Raw genomic sequence first — 18,809 nt, forward strand, 5'->3', positions numbered from 1 at the left:
TGTAGGTGGATGGGAACCTGTAAGGGTTTAGAGATGCTGGGAGCACCTTTTTCCTGGGAGAGCCTTCCAAACAGGGAACAAATAGAGCCACTCTGGGTCCCGCGGAGGGAAGATCCTACCAGAAGCCCTCACCACTGTCCTGCTCCACGCCGGTGGTGACAGTGATGTCGTCGATGTAGGTGGTGGGTGTCGTGTACAGAAGCACAGACCGCTGCAGTCCCGCGTACTTGAAGATGTCAGTCTGTGTTCTGGACAAAGCAACCCTTGGGATACCCAGGGTGGGAGGACTGTGGTTCACTGGGCCCTTGCCCTGGGTCCTCTGACTTCAGCTCACAGGCCTCCCCAGCCTCCCCAGATCCAGGGCCTCCACTCTGCGAAGACCACCCTGTCCCTAGCAGGAAGACCACAGGGTGGGATGGGAAGGTGGGTGCGTGCGGTGGAGACAGGATGGTACCCACTTGGAGGTGTCGGTCATGTAGCAGATGGTCCCTGGTGGCAAGGTCCCCTCCCCCTTGGGGTTGAGCATATTATTGATGGTGATTAGTGATGTGGAGGCAGGAGGGCAGGGGCCCCACCTGGACCATGCTGCTGATGTCAGCCCCTCATGCTCTAGCGTGTTGACACCATTCACCCACTGCAGACACAGGAGATATGGGTAAGGGGTGGCAGGTCAGGGCATGAGAGGCCCTGCTATCGGGCACTCCCTCACATAACCTGCAGCATGGGGCTCAGGGGCCTGCCAGGCAGATGGGAAGAATGGCACCCCGATGGGGTAGATCAGGCCACCTATCCCCCTACACAGGACATAGCCCCCAGGGCAGGGCAGAGCAGGCACCCCCACCATCCCACCCCAGAAGACAGGCTGTGGGTGGTTGCTAGGGGTCCCATGCTGGTCGGCGGCCATTCTCACCCACCCACCCTGCCTGCTCCTGGCTGCACTGACCACGATGTCATAGGAGTGGGCACTGCCAATCCTCAGCACCACTCTTGTGCGCAGGTCCTGGGTCCATTGCTCCGGCAGGGTCACCTCCCATTCGTACAACACATAGCTAACAAAATGCCGCAGGCGCCAGTCCTGGCCAATGTCGTTGAAGCTGGAGGGAACCAGCACGTCCAGGGTGGGGCCCGACTGCGGAGAGAGGGGCCAGGCTCAGTTCCTAGGTCCCCAAAAAGATCTGGGGTCAGTGTGCTGCACAGCTGTGCCACCCAGGCCTAGCGCAAGTCCTGACATATAGCAGGAACCCTTGGCGGAACGTACAGATAACTTGCTGCAACAAGTCAACTGCCAGGGCGGTTTGTGCACCTGGGCCAGTGGGGCCAGGAGTTCCTCCTCGGGAGTGGATGGGGCCCAATATCTCCTGAGACAGATGACCTACTGCCTGTCACAGGGAGGAAGGCTGGTTGGGGGGATGGGGGAGCTTTGCTTAGGACACTGTGAGTGGGGCGCACGCTAGCACACAGCCCTCTCCTCTTCCTCCTGTACTGAATGTCGCAAAGTCAGAAAAAGAGAATGTAGAATAGGCAAACGCAGCCCAGACCTCACCTGGTCCCATTTCTCTACTGACCACATCCAAGTCAGAAGGGGAACAGAGGTGGCGTCCTTGGCCTGATGTCATGTCCTGTCCTCTATCTGAACCTTGAAAACCAAGGGACCTTCCTGCCTCAGCAGAGCTGACCTCAGAACGTCTAAACTGTCCCCTCTTCCCAATCCCCAGGCCCGGCTCTGTGCAGTACATGCCGCTCTGGCTAGATGAGTGTCTGGGTGGCTCATGCCTGTAATCAGCGCTTTGGGAGGTCAATGTGGGAGGATGGCTTGAGGCCAGGAATTTGAGACCAGCCTGGGCAACATAGTGAGACCCTGTATCTTAAAAAAAAAAAAGCTTTTTGTTTTTTTTTTTTTTGAAATGGAGTCTCACTCTGTCACCCAGGCTGGAGTGCAGTGGCGTTATCTCGGCTCGTTGCAACCTCCGCCTCCCGGGTTCAAGCGATTCTCCTGCCTCAGCCTCCCAAGTAGCTGGGATTACAGGAATGAACCAACCACACCTGGCTAATTTTTATATTTTAGTAGAGGCAGTGTTTCACCATGTTGGCCAGGCTGGTCTCGAACTCCCGGCCTCAGGTGATTCGCCCGCCTGTGCCTCCCAAAGTGCTGGGATTACAGGAGTGAGCCACCTAGCCTGTCCAAGTTTTTTTTCTAATTAGCCAGGCGTGGTCACCCCAGCTAACTTGCAAGGCTGGGGCAGGAGAATCACTTGAGCTCAATGGATTGCACCACTCAGCTCCAGCCTGGGTGACAGGGCCAAACCCAGTCTCCAAAAAATTTAAAAATTAAAAATAAACATCAAAAAGGAAACTGCCCGGGCTCACCCTTCACCTCAGGAGGGGGCTCGGCAGGAGCGCTTCCTCCTCTTCCCACCTCCTCTGCCTCGGTCTTCCCAGTTTCTCCGGGTCCGCGTCCCCCAGTCCCGCTCCAAGCCCGTTGACCTTTAACCTCCTTTGGGCCCCCAGCTCCGGGATGCCCAGGGGAAGGAGCCTGCAGGGGGCTGGGGCTCCTCTATCCCACTGCTGGGCTTCTGGGCGCCTCCTGGCCCTGCCCCGAGTCCTCACCTCCTGCAGCAGCCGCAGGTACCACTGCTCCTTAAAGCCCTGGCGTCGGTTGTCCAAATCGGCGGGGAAGCTCCAGAGGCCACCCAGCTCCTTGGGCTCCCGCGACAGGCTCTCCTGGGGGTACAGCATCCTCCCTTGCAGTGCCAGTGCACAGCAACAGCGGCCCAAATGCCGTGCAGGCCACACCTGTCCACTAGGTCACACTTTCCGCTCCACTGCTTGGCCACCATCTGCAGGGCTAAGAGCAGAGCAGGAGGAGGCCGCGGACAGGTCGCATCAGGTACCTGAGACGATCCGCGCCATCTTTGCTGAGGGCGAGCGCCAGGCCTAGAGGAGCGGGATGGGCCTGGTGCTGCCCAGTGGGGCCTGCAGCTGGAACCCCGGGCTAGGCCTTTGGGGAAGCGGGACCCTCACTCTCCGGCCCAGCCAAGAAGGGCAAGGTCGGTTCCCCACCCCAGCACAGTCTGGACGATCCAGGGCCGCAGACCAGGACAGAACCCCTGAGATTGGTGGGATCCCCGTTTCTTCAAGGAGCACCTTCTCTTGCTTTCCATAGCAGGAATTTGAGCAGGCCACAGCGGAGCCTCTTCCATGCCTGTTGGATGCAATAGAGTGAGATTCCACCTTGGGAGGCCAAGGTGGGCAGACTGCTTGAGTCCAGGAGTTTGAGACCATGGCAAAACCCTGTCTCTACTAAATATACAAAAATACTAAATACCAAAATACAAAAACTAAGGCTAGGCATAGTGGCTCACACCTGTAATCTCAGCACTTTGGGGGCCAACGTGGGAGGATCTCTTGAGGAAAGGAATTTGAGACCAACCTAGGAAACGTAGTGAGATCCCAATCTCTACAAAAAATAAAATTAAGGCCGGGAGTGGTGGGTCATGCCTGTAATCCTAGTACTTTGGGAGGCTGAGGCAGGCAGATCACAAGGTCAGGAGTTCGAGACCAGCCTGGTCAATATGGTTAAACCCCGTCTCTACTAAAAATACAAAAAAATCAGCTGGGTGTGGTGGCATGCGCCTGTAATCCCAGCTGCTCGGGAGGCTGAGAGAGGAGAACCACTTGAACCCGGGAAGAAGAGGCTGCAGTGAGCCAAGATCACGCCACTGTACTCCAGCCTGGGCCACAGAGGGACACTGCTTCCAAAAAAAAAAAAAAAAAAAAAAAAAAAAAAGAAAAGAAAGAAAAGAAAAGAAAAAAGAAGAAATGAGCAGCCTGGTAGGAAGATGGGGCAGCCCTGAAAGGCTCAGTGAATGTACCAGCCTGAAGCTAACACTCCGCAGATCTGGGATGCTGCCTTCCAAGATGTGGTACACGCTGACAGCTTTCTTTTCCCTCTTCCTCCTCCCCCTCATTTAAAGGCAGGAGCCAGCATGCCTGGCTGTTTATTCCTCTTCCCTCTCCTACTTTACAGGCGTGAGCCATCAAGCCTGGCTTCCTCCTCCTCCTCCTTCACAGGTGTGAGCCACCTCCTCTGGTTCTTTGTTGTCCTCCTCATTTAAAGGCGGGAGCCACTGCCTGGCTATTACTTTCTCCTCCTCATTCTCCTTTACAGATGTGAGCCACCACGCCTGACTGTTTCTTCCTCCTCCTCCTCTACAGACCTGAGCCACCTTGCCGGGATGTTTCCTCCTCCTTCCTCTCCTTTAGTCATCAGCCACAACTGGCTGTTTTTTCCTCCTCCTCCTCCTCCACTTTTACAGGTGTGAGCCACCACGCCTGTTTTCTCCTCCTCCTCTTACACATGTGGGCCGCTGTTTCCTCCTCCTCCTTCTCCTCCTTTACAGGTGTGAGCCATCCCACCTGGCTGTTTCCTTTTCCTTCCTCTCTTCCTCCTTTACAGATGTGAGGCACCACGACTGTTTTTTCCTCCTCCTTTGCAGGTGTGAGCCACCAAGCCTGGCTGTTTCCTCCTCCTTCTCCTTTAACAGGCATGAGCCACGGCACCTGGCAGTTTCCTCCTCCTCTTCCTTTACAGGCGTGAGCCACCACACCTGGCTGTTTCCTCCTCCTCCATAAGTATGAGCCACCTCGCCTGGCTGTTTCCTCCTCCTGCTCCTCCTCCACCTCCTCCTCCTCCTCTTATACAGGCGTGAGCCACCGTGCCTGTCTCCTCCTCCTCCCCCTCCTCCGTCTTCTGGCATGAGCCACTTCACCTGGCTGTTTCCTCCTCCTCCTCCTTTACAGGCCTGAGCCACCAAGTCTGGCTATTTCCTCCACCTCCTCCTCCTCCTCCTCCTCTTTGACAGGCATGAGCCACCACGCCTGGCTGTTTCCTCCTCCTCCTCCCTCCTCCTCCTTCTCTTTCATAGGCGTGAACCATCTCGCCTGGCTGTTTCCTCCTCCTCCTCCTCTTTTACAGGCGTGAGCCACCACACTTGGCTGTTTCCTCTTCCTCCTCTTTTACAGGCGTGAGCCACCGTGCCTGTTTCCTCCTCCTCCACCTCCTCCTCTACAGGCGTGAGCCTCTGTGCCTGGCTGTCCTCCTCCTCTTTTAGAGGCGTGAGCCACCACCCCTGGCTGTTTCCTCCTCCTCCTTCTCTTTTACAGGCATCAGCCACCATGTTTCCTCCTCCTCCTCCTCCACAGGCATGAGACACCACACCTGGCTGTTTCCTCCTCCTCCTCTCCTCTTTTAGGGGCGTGAGACAACACACCTGGCTGTTTCCTCCTCCTCCTCTTCCTCTTTTAGGGGAGTGAGACACCACGCCTGGCTGTTTCCTCCAACTCTTCCTCCTCCTTCATAGGCCTGAGCCACCATGCATGGCTATTTCCTCCTCCTCTTTTAGGAGTCTGAGACACCACGCGTGGCTCTTTCCTCCTCCTCCTTTACAGGCGTGAGCCACCACGCCTGGCTGTTTCCTCCTCCTCCTCCTCTTACAGGTGTGAGCCACAACACATCGCTGTTTCTTCCTCCTCCTCCTCCTCCTTTAACAGGCATGAGCCATGGCACCTGGCAGTTTCCTCCTCCTCTTCCTCTACAGGCGTGAGCCACCACACCTGGCTGTTTCCTCCTCCTCCATAAGCATGAGCCACCTCGCCTGGCCATTTACTCTTCCTGCTCCTCCTCCACCTCCTCCTCCTGTAGAGGCGTGAGTCACCATGCCTGGCTGTTTCCTCCTCCTCCTCTTTCACAGGCGTGAGTCACCATGCCTGGCTATTTCCTCCTCCTCCTCTTTTATAGGCATGAACCACCATGCCTGGCTGTTTCCTCCTCCTCCTTCATAGGCATCAGCCACCTCGCCTGGCGGTTTCCTCCTCCTCCTCTTTTATAGGCATGAACCACCATGCCTGGCTGTTTCCTCCTCCTCTTTCATAGGCATCAGCCACCTCGCCTGGCTGTTTCCTCCTCCTCCTCCTCTTACAGGTGTGAGCCACAACACATCGCTGTTTCTTCCTCCTCCTCTAGAGGCGTGAGCCACCACACCTGGCTATTTCCTCCTCCTTTTCCTCTTTTAAAGGCACGAGCCACCATGCCTGGCTGTTTCCTCCTCCTCCTCCTTTTACACGCGTGAGCCGCTGCGCCTGTTTCCTCCTCCTCATCATCTTTTACATGCGTGAGACGCCACGCCTGTTTCCTCCTCCTCCTCCTCCTTTACAGGCCTTAGCCAACTTGCCTTGCTGTTTGCTCTTCCTTCCCCTCCTCCTTTAGTCGTGAGCCACCACAATTCGCTGATTTTTCATCCTCCTCCACCTCTGCAGGCGTGAGCCACTGCGCCTTGCTGTTTCTTCCTCCTCTTCATCCTCTTCCTCCTTTACAGGTGTGAGCCACTGAGCCTGGTTGTTCCTTCATCCTCCTTTACAGGTGTGAGCCACTGCACCCGGCTATTTGCTCCTTCTCCTCCACCACCTCCTTCACAGGCATGAGCCACCATGCCTGTTTCCTCCTGTACCTCCTCTTCTTTTACAGGCATGAGTCACCACACCTGGCTGTTTCCTCCTACTTCCCCTCCTCCTTTACAGTCCTGAGCTACCACAACTGGCTGTTTTTTCCTCCTCCTCCTCTTCCTGTGCAGGCTGAGCCCACTGCGCCCAGCTGTTTCCTCCTCTTCCTCCTCCCCTATAGACATGAGCCACCATGCCTGGTTGTTTCCTCCTCCTCCTCCTCCTCCTCCTCTTCCTCCTCCTCTACAGACATGAGCCATCACGCCTGGCTGTTTCCTCTTCCTCCACCTTTACAGGCTGAGCCTCCGCGCCTGACATTTTCCTCCTCCTCCTCCCTTCTCCTCCTCCTTCTTTTCCTCTTTGTTTACAGGAGTGAGCCACCAAGTCTGGCTGTTTCTTCTTCCTCTTCCTCCTTTTTTTCTTCATTTTAAGATAGGGGCTTGTTCTTTTCACCCAGGCTGGAGTGCAATAGCGGGATCTCAGCTCACTGCCACCTTCACCTCCTGGGTTCAAGCAATTCTACCTCAGCCTCCCCAGTTGCTAGGATTACAGGCTCCTGCCAGCACACCCAATTTTTGTATTTTCAGTAGAGACGTGGTTTCACCATGTTGGCCAGGCTGGTCTCGAACTCCTGGCCTCAAATGATCCAAAAGCCTCAGCCTCCTACAGTGCTGGGATTGCAGGTGTGAGCCACCATGCCCACTTGGCTATTTTTTTTTTTAATGTGTTAGCTGGGGTCTTGCTAGGTTGCCCAGGTCTCCCAAAGTGCTAGGATTACAGGTGTGAGCCACCACTCCTGGCATAGGTCACTGTGATACCCTGTTTGAAAGGGATGGGGCCTGGACAGGGCAGAGGCTGTGATGGGAGCCCCCTCTTCCCTTCCCATCCATGACCCTCACTGCCCCTTGCCCAGTTTTCTCTGCTTTTTTTTAAGTTTTTTTTTTTTTTTTTTTTTTTAGAAACAGGGTCTCACTCTGTTGTCCAGGCTGGAATGCAGTGGCGTGATCATAGCTCACTGCAGCCTCTACTCCTGGGTGCAAGTGATCCTCTCGCCTCAGCCTTACAAGTAACTGGGATTTACAGGCATCCGCCACCATGCTGGGCTCATTGTTTTATTATTGGGTAGAGGTAATAACACAGGGGTCTCCCTGTGTTGCCCAGGCTGGTCTCAAATTCCTGGCCTCAAGCATCCTCGCACCTTGCCCTTCCAAAGTGCTAGGATTACAGGTCACCCCGCCCTGCCTCTCCAGTCCCTGACCATCCCCACTGGCCAGCCCTGGAAAGCGCAGCAAGGAGGGAGCCAGGCTGGGGCAGGAAATACGTTAACAGCCTCCTCTTGCACCCACTTTATTTGGGGGCAGGCATGGGAGGACCTAAGCCTGCTGTGCCTGCAACAGCGCCCATACCTGGCGGATCTGCCCGTTGAAGCTGGAGCATGCAGTGCCACCCAGGGCACCGTACTGCTCCACACTGTGCCCGTAGTCCCACATGTGGCTCGCATTGCCTGAGAACAGGGGCTGGGGAAAGAGGAAGAGGTGGGCCAGGGCATTGGGCTACCCCGACCTCCAGGCACCTAGGCTCACCTCCTAGGAGGTGGCGCTGAGGCAGCTTCCTCCATGCCCTGATCTGCCTCCACTGCCTGTGCCCCTTCCCCTTTTTTTTTCTTTTTTTTCTTTTTTTAAAAAGTCTTGCTCTGTCCCCCAGGCTGGAGTGCAGTGGCACGATCTCACCTCACTGCAACCTCCACCTACCTCCCAGGTTCAAGCGATTCTCCTGCCTCAGCCTCCTGAGTAGCTGGGATCATAGTACTGTGCCACCACGCCTGGCTAACTGTTGTATTTTTAGTAGAGACAGGATTTCACCACGTTGACCAGGCTGGTCTCGAACTTCTGGCCTCAAGTGACCCTCCCACCTAGGCCTCCCAAAGTGCTGGGATTACAAGTGTGTGAGCCACCAGGCCGGTCCGCCTGTACCCCTTACTGAGCTCCCCTGCCCTCTGAGGGGCACCCCATCTCCTCACCCTCCCCCTGGCTGCTACACACTCGCCCCTTTGAGGACTGGGTAGTAGGCGAGGTCAGTGGCCAGCATGTTGGGGTGAGGGCCTGTCCCATATTCTCTCAGTGAACCTAGGGGCGTAGGTGGACGAGTGGTGAGCCCTGGGCACCCTGGGGTCTGACACTGTCAGGCCCAGGACCTGTCCCTCTGCCAGGATGTCCCTGCCTTGGGCAGATCCTCTCTTACCCATTCGGCTCTCACTCTCAGCTTGAACCATCTTCTCGTAATTATTGATCATATTTAAGTGCGCTATTAACGCTTACTGGCCTGTAGGTTTTACTGGCCTTTACGTTTTCAAAGAGTCCTTATGTTTAGCATGCATCACATGGTCCAGTAGATTAGTTTTGTTAGGAGACAGGGTCTTGCTCTGTTGCCCAGGCTGGAGTGCAGTGGCCATCATAGCCCACTGCAGCCTGGACTCAAGGGATCTTTCAGCCTTCGCCTCCCGAATAGCTGGGACTAAAGGCGTGCACACCACTGTGCCCTGCTAATTTGTTGTTGTTGATTTGGGCTTTTTTGAGACAATGTCTTGCTCTATCACCCAGGTTGCAGTGCAATGGTGCAATCATGGTTCTCTGCAGCCTTGAGCTCCTGGACTCAAGGGATTCTCCCACATCAGTCTCCTGAGTGGCTGGGACCACAGGTACACACCATCATGACTGCTAATTTAGTTTTTTTAATTTTAGAGACAGGGTCTCCCTGTGTTGCTCAGGCTGGTTTTGAACTCCTAGGCTCAAGTGATCCTCCTGCCTCAGCCTCTCAAGGCACTGTGAACTACAGACATGAGCCACTAGGCCTAGCCACTGGAGAATTTATTAAAAATACAAATTGCTGGACAGCCATGGTGGCTCACATCTGTAATCCCAGCACTTCAGGAGGCTAAGGCTAGCGGATCACCTGAGGTCGGGAGTTCGAGACCAGCCTGACCAACATGGTGAAACCCCGTCTCTACTAAAAATGCAAAATTAGCCGGGCGTGGTGGCGCATGCTTGTAATTCCAGCTACTCGGGAGGCTGAGACAAGAGAATCGCTTGAACCCGGGAGGTGGAGTTTGCGGTGAGCTGAGATCGCATCACTGCACTCCAGCCTGGGCAACAAGAGCGAAAACTCCATCTCAAAGATAAAATAAAATAAAATAAAATAAATAACAGATTACTGGGGACCACCCCCAGAATCTCTGATTCAGCCATCTAAAGTGGGGCCTCACATCACATTTCTCAGGAATTCTGAGGTGATGCTGGTGCCGCTAGTTGGGGGACTAGCTTTGAGAAACACTGCTTTCTTTTATTTTTTTTAGATGAAGTCTTGCTCTGTTACACAGGCTGGAGTGCAATGGCGCGATCTCTGCTCAATGTAATCTCCATCTCCTGGGTTCAAGCAATCCTCCCACCTCAGCCTCCCAAAGTGCTAGGATTACAGGCATAAGCCAGCGTGCCTGGCCCACGTCCTGAGGTCTCACCTGCTGTCTGACAATGGCGAAGTAAACAGAATGATGGTGCTAATGCTCAAAGTGGTCCCGGGGCAAGGTGGAGAGGGGAGGCCAGGAAAGTGGTGGGGCTCCAGGGGTTGTACCTTCGGGCGGCGCTCATGGCTGTGTGGATGCCCTCATCATCAGAGTTGAGTTTGAAGGTGCCCTTGGCCCACTCCTCAGCCACCTATAGCAGGTAGCAGCAATGCCAGGGGTCAGGTGAGCAGGCATCAGCAGCCACGAGAGCCCCTGCCCTGGTCCCACCCTATCCCTGATGACTGCCTGTCCCTGTCCAGGAGCTGAGTCCTGGAAGCACACCCTGGAAGGGGGGCATCTCGGGCCCAGCACATCTTTACCCATGAGCCATGTGGGCCACAGGGGTCACGAAAGGAGGGAGAGAGGCGGTCATCAAGGCACACAGTTAAACAGCACGTAAGAACATACTTAGTTCAACATGAAACCACAGACTGGCAACACTGCACTATCTGCTCAGGGATTTGGTGGGAGCCTGTGGCCACACAGAGGGGGCCTCGGGTGGGGCTTGGGCCACGGCAAGTACCTTGTCTAGGCCATGGAGTATCTGATCTATCTCGGCCTTGGTGAGGAGCCCTGAGATCACGCCACTGGACTACAGCCTGGGTGACAGAGCGAGACTGCATCTCAAAAGAAAAAAAAAAAAAGAGAACAAAGTGAGTGATTAAACGTGGCTCTAAGATCTCACCCATGCCCTCAATAGGTATTATTTAGCGTATGCTGTGTCAGATATTGCAGGGTACCTAGGAAGCAACAATTAATAGGACTCCTTCTCTCTCCTGAGCCCACAGTCCAATCAAAGAGAGAGCCAAAGAAATAACAGCAGTGCCTGGTGAGAACACTGGGAGAGCCAGGTTTGGGCTGCAACAGGGGCAGAGCATGGGAAAGGCTCCCTCAACCTGTGGTAGGCGAGGTAAACCTCCCCACAGAGGGGACAGCTATGAGGATACTGGATACTTGGACACCAGATAGGAATCTTTTCAGCCATGCATCGTGGGACTCATGCCTGTATTCCCAGTATTTTGGGAGCCCAAGGCAGGAGAATCACTTCAGGACAGGAGTTCAAAACCAGCATAGCAAGACTCCATCTCTACAAAAAATTTTAAAAATAGGCTGCACATGGGGGTGCATGCCTGTAGTCCCAGCTACTCAGGAGGCTGAGGCAGGGGAATCGTTTCAGCCCAGTAGTTCAAGTTTGCAGTGAGCTATGATGGCACCACTGCACTCCAGCCTGGGCAACAGAACAAGACCCTGTCTAAAAAAAAAAAAAAATGGCTAGCACAGTGGCTAATGCTTGTAATTCCAGCACTTTGGGAGGCCAAGGCAGGAAGATCAATTGAGTCCAGGAGTTCGAGACCAGCCTGGGCAACACAGCAACATCCTATCTCTAATGTCTTTTTTGTTGTTGTTGGAGACGGAATTTCACTCTTGTTGCCCAGGCTGTAGTGCAGTGGCGTGATCTCGGGTTGTAGTGCAGTGGCGTGATCTCGGCAACCTGATCCCAGGTTGCCGCAACCTGGGAGCTCAAGGCTGCAATAAGCTGTATTCAGGACATTCCACTCCAGCCAGGGTGACAGAGTGAGACCATCTCAAAAAAAAACAAAAAAAAACCGGGCCTCCCAAACATCAGAAAGCTCAGAGGACCACACCTGCCGTTCACCTCTCCTGGGCTCCTGCTGAAGCCAGGGCCACCAGATGGGGGCAAAAAACCTCCCTTAAGCAAGTCCCAAACCACCATTACCTCCAATAAGTACAGACAGGTTACTTGACGGAGATCTGGTCATTCACCAGCCCTGCAGGAGGCAAGAGAAACCAGGGCTGAGGGAGGGATATGACCTGGGCCATACAAACAGAAATGCCTCACAGCCACCACTCCCAGGCAGCCATTTATTTCTGTTGTTTTTTTTTAATTTTTTAATTTTTTTTTTTTTGAGACAAAGTCTTGCTCTCTCAACCAGGCTAGAGTGCAGTGGCGTGATCTCGGCTCACTGCAACCTTCACCTCCAGGGTTCAGGTGATTCTCCTGCCTCAGCCTCCTGAGTACCTGGGATTATAGGCGTGCACCATCATGCCCAGCAAATTTTTGTATTTTTAGTAGAGACGGGATTTTGCCACGTTGGCCAGGCTGGTCTCCAAAACCTGATCTCAGGTGATCCACCCGCCTCAGCCTCCAAAAGTGCTGGGATTACAGGAATGAGCCACCGCGTCTGGTGCTTTTAATTTTAAAAAAGACTTTTTTGGCCAGGCGCAGTGGTCACACCAGTAATGCCAACACTGGATCACTTGAGCCCAGGTGTTCGGGGCTGCAGTGAGCTACAATCTTGAGGCAGGTAGTCAAGGAAGTGACCGCGTTCTTTGGATGTGCCAACCACGGCACTGAGACATGTGACGTGTGAACAAGCAAGTACAGCTACTGTGCATGTGCACCAAGAGAATGACCCAGAACATGCTTAGAGTAACACCTCTTCCCAGCTCCTTAGGAATTCATCATGGAAGACTCCCAGAAAGGGAGTTTTCCCCATAATAATTAGTGCTGTCTCATCCTTACGAGCAGCCTGCCCTGAATTCTCTGTCTCAGGGTGAACAGTGTATTATGCACTCTGTCACCCAGGCTGGGGTGCAGTGTTGCATTCTCAGCTCACTGCAACCTCCACCTCCTGGGTTCAAGCAATTCTGCCATCTCAATCTCCTGAGTATCTGGTATTACAGGCACACGCCACCATGCCCAGCTAATATTGGCCAGGCTGGTTTGAACTCCAGGGCTCAAGTGATCCACCCACCTAGGCCTCCAAACATGCTGGGATTACAGGCATGAGTCACTGCGCCTGGGCTATTCTGCACTTAACTTCCAAAATACTTTTCCTTTGCAATATATTGCTCTATGCTGCATCGCCTTTGCTGTGTGATTCTTGTTTAAATTCTTATTTATTTATTTTATTTTTTTTGAGACAGGGTCTCACTATGTTGCCCAGGCGGATCTCGAACTTTTGAGCTCAAACGATCTGTCCACCTTGGCCTACCAAAGTGCTGGGATGACAGGCATTAACCACCATATCAAGCCTAAACTCTTTTAAACTTGGAACTGCGGCCCCCAAAACAGCTGTCAATAATCTCACCACTGCACTCCAGCCTGGGTGACAGTGCAAGGCCTCATCTCAGAAAAAGAAAAAGATATAAATTTAAAAAAGAAAAAAAAACTTTAAAACTCCTTACACTCTGGGAGGCTGAGGCAGGTGCATCACCTCAGGTCAGGAGTTCAAGTCCAGCCAGGCTAATATGGTGAAACCCCATCTCTACTAAAAAAAAAATAAAAAAATTAACCAGGGGTGGTGGCAGGTGCCTCTAATCCCAGCTACTCAGGAGGCTGAGGCAGGAGAATCTTTTGAATCCAGCCTGTGGAGGTTGCAGTGAGCTGAGATTGTACCACTGCGCTCCAGCCTGGTCAACAGAACGAAACTCCGTCTCAAAAAAAAAAAAAAACAAAAAACACAGGGTCTCCCACTGTTGCCCAGACTGGAGTGCAGTGGCGCCGTCATAGCTCACTGCACCTTTGACCTCCCAGGCTCAAGTGATTCTCCTGCCTCAGCAGCTGGGACTACTGGCACGCATCACCATGCCTGGCTAATTTTTTAATTTTTTGTGGTGATGGTCTTGCTATGTTGCCCAGGCTGGTTTTGAACTCCTGGCCTCAAGTCGTCCTCCCACCAGGGCCTCCTTGTAAAGAGCTGGGATGACAGACGTGAACCACGTCTGGCCCAGCAAAGCTGCTTGTTCCTTGAGCATGATGTGTAGCATGGGGAGGGGGAGTGAGAGCAGCACCATGGGGAAGGGACAGACTGCCACCCTGAGCTGTGTGACATTAGGCTAGACTCCTCTTCTCCAAGTGAGATCAACCACACAGGTGATTTCAGGAGCCAGTGTCCACTCAGAAAGCCTGGATTTTAGCTCTGCAGGTGGATGGGAACCTGTAAGGGTTTACAGATGCTGGCAGCACCTTTTTCCTGGGAGAACTTTCCAAACAGGGAACAAACAGAGCCACCCTGGGCCCCGTGGAGGGAGGGTCCTACCAGAAGCCCTCACCACTGTCATGCTCCACACCGGTGGTGACGGTGATGTCATCGATGTAGGTGGTGGGTGTCGTGTACAGAAGCACAGACCGCTGCAGTCCCACGTAGTTGAAGAAGTCAAAGTCTGCGTTCCGGACAAAGTAATCCTTGGGATACCTAGGGTGGGAGGACTGTGGTTCACTGGGCCCTTGCCCTGGGTCCTTTGACTTCAGCCCACATGCCTCCCAGCCTCCCCAGATCTAGGGCCTCCACTCTGAGAAAGCCACCCTGTCCCTAGCAGGAAGACCTCGGGGTGGTGCAGGAAGGTGGGTGCGTGTGGTGGAGACAGGATGGTACCCACGTGGAGGTGTTGGTCATGTAGCAGATGGTCCCTGCTGGCAAGGTGGAGGGGATGAGCATGTGGTTGATGGCGATAGTGATGCGGCGGCGGGAGGGCAGAGGGCCCACCTGAAACAGGCTGCTGATGTCGGCGTTGAAGGGGAGGTAGACCCCTCATGCTCTAGCGCGTCGATGCCATTTACCCACTGCAGACACAGGAGATATAAGGGACGGCAGGTCACGGCTTGAGGAGGGGCCCTGCTATTGGGCACTCCCTCACATAACCTGCAGCATGGGGCTCAGGGGCCTGCCAGCCAGACGGGAAGAATAACATCCCAATGGGGTAGATCAGGCCACTTATCCCCCTACACAGGGCACAGCCCCCAGGGCAGGGCAGGGCCGCCCACCATCCCACCCCAGGAGAAAGGCTATGAGTGGCTGCTGGGGGTCCCATGCTATTCAGCAGCCGTGCCCACCCACCAACCCTGCCTGCTCCTGGCTGCACTGACCATGATGGCATAGGAGTGGGCACTGCCAATCCTCAGCACCACTCTTCTGTGCAGGTCCTGGGTCCATTGCTTCAGCAGGGTCACCTCCTGTTCATACCACATCTGGCTTACAAACTGCAGCCGCCAGTCCTGGCCAATGTCATTGAAGCTGGAGGGAACCAGCATGTCCAGCGTGGGGCCCAACTGCAGAAAGAAGGGCTGGGCTCAGCTCCCAGGCCCCCAAAGGGAGCCAAGACCAGTGTGCTGCACAGCTGTGTCTTGAGACATAGCACAAGCCCTGACAGATAGCAGGGACTCCTGGCAGAACGGGCAGATAATTTGCTGATGACAGGTCAACCGTCAGGGCGGTTTGTGCACCTGGGCCAGTGGGCCCAGGAGTTCCTCCTCAGAGGGAATGGGGCCCAATATCTCCCGAGACAGGAGCAAGCCCAGAGCCACATCCCGACCCGAGGAAAGAAGGTTCAGACCCCTGACTAAGAGGCAGATGACCCACTGCCTGTCACAGGGAAGAGGGCTGGTTGGGGGGATGGGGGGCTTTGCTTAGGACACTGTGAGTGGGACCCATGCTAGCACCCAGTTCTCTCCTCTTCCTCCTGTACTGAATGCCGCGAAGTCAGAAAAAGAGGATCTAGAACAGGCGAAAGCGGCCCAGACTGCACCTGATCCCACTTCTCTGCTGACCACATCCAAGTGAGGAGGGGAACAGGGGTGGTATCCTTGGCCTGTCACGTCCTGTCCTGTACCTGAACCTTGAAAACCAGGGGACCCTCCTGCCTTGGCAGAGCTGACCTCAGGACGTCTCAACTGTCCCGTCCTCCCGATCCCTGGGCCCAGCTCTGTGCAGTGCCTGCCCCTCTGGCCCACTGAGTGTCTGGGTGGCTCATAGCTGTTATCAGAACTTTGGGAGGTCAATTGTGGTAGGATGGCTTGAGGCCAGGAGTTCCACACCAGCCTGGGCAATGTAGTGAGACCCTATATCTTAGAAAAAGTTGTTTGGTTTTCTTTTCTTTTCTTTTTTTTTTTTGAGACGGAGTCTCACTCTGTTGCCAAGGCTGCAGTGCAGCGCGGTGATCTCGGCTTACTGCCACCTCCGCCTCCCGGGTTCAAGCAATTCTCCTGCCTCAGCCTCCCAAGTAGCTGGGTATGCACCACCACACCCGGCTAGTTTTTACATTTTTAGTAGAGACAGTGTTTCACCATGTTGGCCAGGCTGGTCTTCAACTCCTGGCCTCAGGTGATCTACCTGTCTCGGCCTCCCAAAGTGCTGGCATTACAGGCATGCGCCACCAAGCACGGCCACATTTTTTTTTTTTGAGACAGAGTGTTGTTCTGTCGCCCAGGCTGGAGTGCAGTGGCGCGATCTCGGCTCACTGCAAGCTCCGCCTCCCGGGTTCACGCCATTCTCCTGCCTCAGCCTCCGGAGCAGCTGGGACTACAGGCGCCCGCCACCACGTCTGGCAAATTTTTTAATTTTTTGTACTTTTTTTTTTAGTAGAGATGGGGCTTCACTGTGTTAGCCAGGATGGTCTCGATCTGCTGACCTCGTGATCCGCCGGCCTCAGCCTCCCAAAGTGCTGGGATTACAGGCGTGAGACACCGTGCCTGGCCCTTTTTTTTTTTAATTAGCCAGGCGTGGTGGCCCCAGCTAACTTGCAAGGCTAGAGTGGGAGGATCGCTTGAGCTCAGAAGTTGGGACTGCACCACTGCGGTCCAGCCCGGGTGACAAGGCCAAACCCAGTCTCAAAACATTTTTTTTAAATTAAAAATAAACATTTAAAAGATGGACATTGCCCGGGCTCAGGCTTCGCCTCCGGAGGGGGCTCCGCAGAAGCGCTTCCTCCTCCTCCTCTGGCCTCCTCTGCCTCGGCCATCCTGGGTCCCCCAGTCCCCCCACCCCGCGCCCCCCAAGCCTGCTGACCTTTAACCTCCTCCCGGCTCCCAACTCTGCGGCGCCCAGGTGAAGGAGCCTGCGGGGTGGCCCAGGCTCCTCCACTCCCGCTCCCGGGCTTCCGGGGGCCTCCTGGCCCTGTCCCAAGCACGCACCTCTCGCAGCGGACGCCAGTAACACTGCTTCTAGAAGCCACGGCACCGGTTGTCTGGAAGAAGTCGGCGCAGAAGCTTCAGGGGCCATCCAGCTTCTTGCGCTCCCGCGACGGCCTCTCTCAGGGGTACAGCATCCCGCACTGCAGCGCCAGCGCGCAGCCCCACAACACCAACCCGAGCACCTCTCAGGTATCCGCCGCTCCCCGGAACATCCTTCCCGCTCCCCCGCTGGGCAGCCGTCTGTGGCGCTAAGAGCGACGCGGAAGGAGCCCTGCTCGCGCCGTTCGCGCGATGTGACGCGCGCCTCGGCAGCCGACGCACCTGAGGCCGTCCGCGCCATCTTTGTTCAGGGCGACTGCCAGGCCTTGAGGGGCGGGGCGGGGCGGGGCGGGGCGGGGCGGGGCGCGGCGCGGCGCTACCCAGCGGAGCCGGGAACCCCGGGCTAGGCCCTTAAGGAAGCGGGACCCTCGCCCTCAGCCCCAGCCAAGAAGGGCGAGATCTGCTCCCCACCTCGGCCCAGGACTGACGATCGAGAGCCGCAGGCCGGGACAGAACCCCTGAGATCGTTGGGATTCCCCTCTTTCTTCAAGGAGCACTTCCATCGCTTTCCCCAGCGGGACTCCGAACAGGCTCCAGCGGAGCCTCTTCCATGCCTGTTGGATGCAGCCTCTTGGAGGGATGCACGTTCTTGGGATCCGCCGGTAGCCTTGATCCTGGGCCTCTGGGGCCCTGACCCTAACCCGGGGGCTAACCCGGAGAGCTCCCTCTTGGCATTGCAGGCACATAAAGATGCAGGGAGAGGGGTGGGCGCGGTGGCTCACGCCTGTAATCCCAGCACTTTGGGAATCCGAGGGAAGCAGATCACTTGAGGCCAGGAGTTCGAGACCAGCCTGGCCAACATGTCGAAACCCTGTATCTACTAAAAATGCAAAAAAAAAAAAAAAAAAAAAAAAAGAAAAGAAAGAAAGAAAAAATTAGCCAGCATTGGTGGTGGGCGCCTGTAATCCCAGCTACTAGGGAGGCTGAGGTGGGAGGATCACTTGAGCCTGGGAAGTGAGGCTGCAGTGGGCCCAGATCACGCCACTGCACTCTGGCGTGGGTACAACACGCCAGACAGACTCTGTCTCATAAACAAAACAAAACAAACACACACACACGCACACACACATAGAATAAATGCAACTAAAAACCTAAGCAAATTATTAGGCTATAAAGGAGTTTTATTTTATTTTTTAGTTTTGAGACAGGATCTCACCATGTTGCCCAGGCTGGTCTCAAACTCCGGGGATCAGTGGATTCTCCAACCTGAGCCTCCCAAACTGCTGGGATTATAGGTGTAAGCCACCATATCTAGTCAGTTTTTAATTTTATTGTATTATTATTTTTTCAGACAGGATCTTTCCTCTGACAAGCAGGCTGGAGTGCAGTGGTAAAATCATGACTCACTGCAGCTTCGAACTCCAGGACTCAATCTGTTCTCTCACCTAGCCTCCCGAGTAGCTGGGACTACAGGCACATGCCACCACACCTAGCTAAGCCTTGTATTTTTTTGTAGAGATGGGGTTTCGCCATGTTTCCCAGGCTGGTGGATTTATAATCATAACAAAAACAATAATAATTATAGCTACTATTTATTGAACAGCCACTATATGTGGGATAAAGTCAGTCAACTATAAATTGTGTAATCTATGAAACAAATTTTGGGTTATTGTTGTCATTTTACAAATTACAAAAATAAGTCTCAGGAGTTTAAATTTCCCTAGGTCACAGTGAGTAAATGGAAGGAGCAGAGCTTAAACCTAGGACTGTGTGACATCA

The 18,809-nt window shown here is 54.5% G+C and overlaps 1 pseudogene; it reads right to left on the bottom strand.

Moving 5' to 3' along the window:
* The window catches only part of LOC100452465 (beta-glucuronidase-like), a 34,633-nt pseudogene extending 16,857 nt beyond the window's left edge, over positions 1 to 17,776 (bottom strand).
* Positions 17,777 to 18,809: the final 1,033 nt, after the last annotated feature.

This window comes from Pongo abelii, chromosome 6, assembly GCF_028885655.2.
Source record: "Pongo abelii isolate AG06213 chromosome 6, NHGRI_mPonAbe1-v2.0_pri, whole genome shotgun sequence".
NCBI classification, from domain to species: Eukaryota; Metazoa; Chordata; class Mammalia; order Primates; family Hominidae; genus Pongo; species Pongo abelii.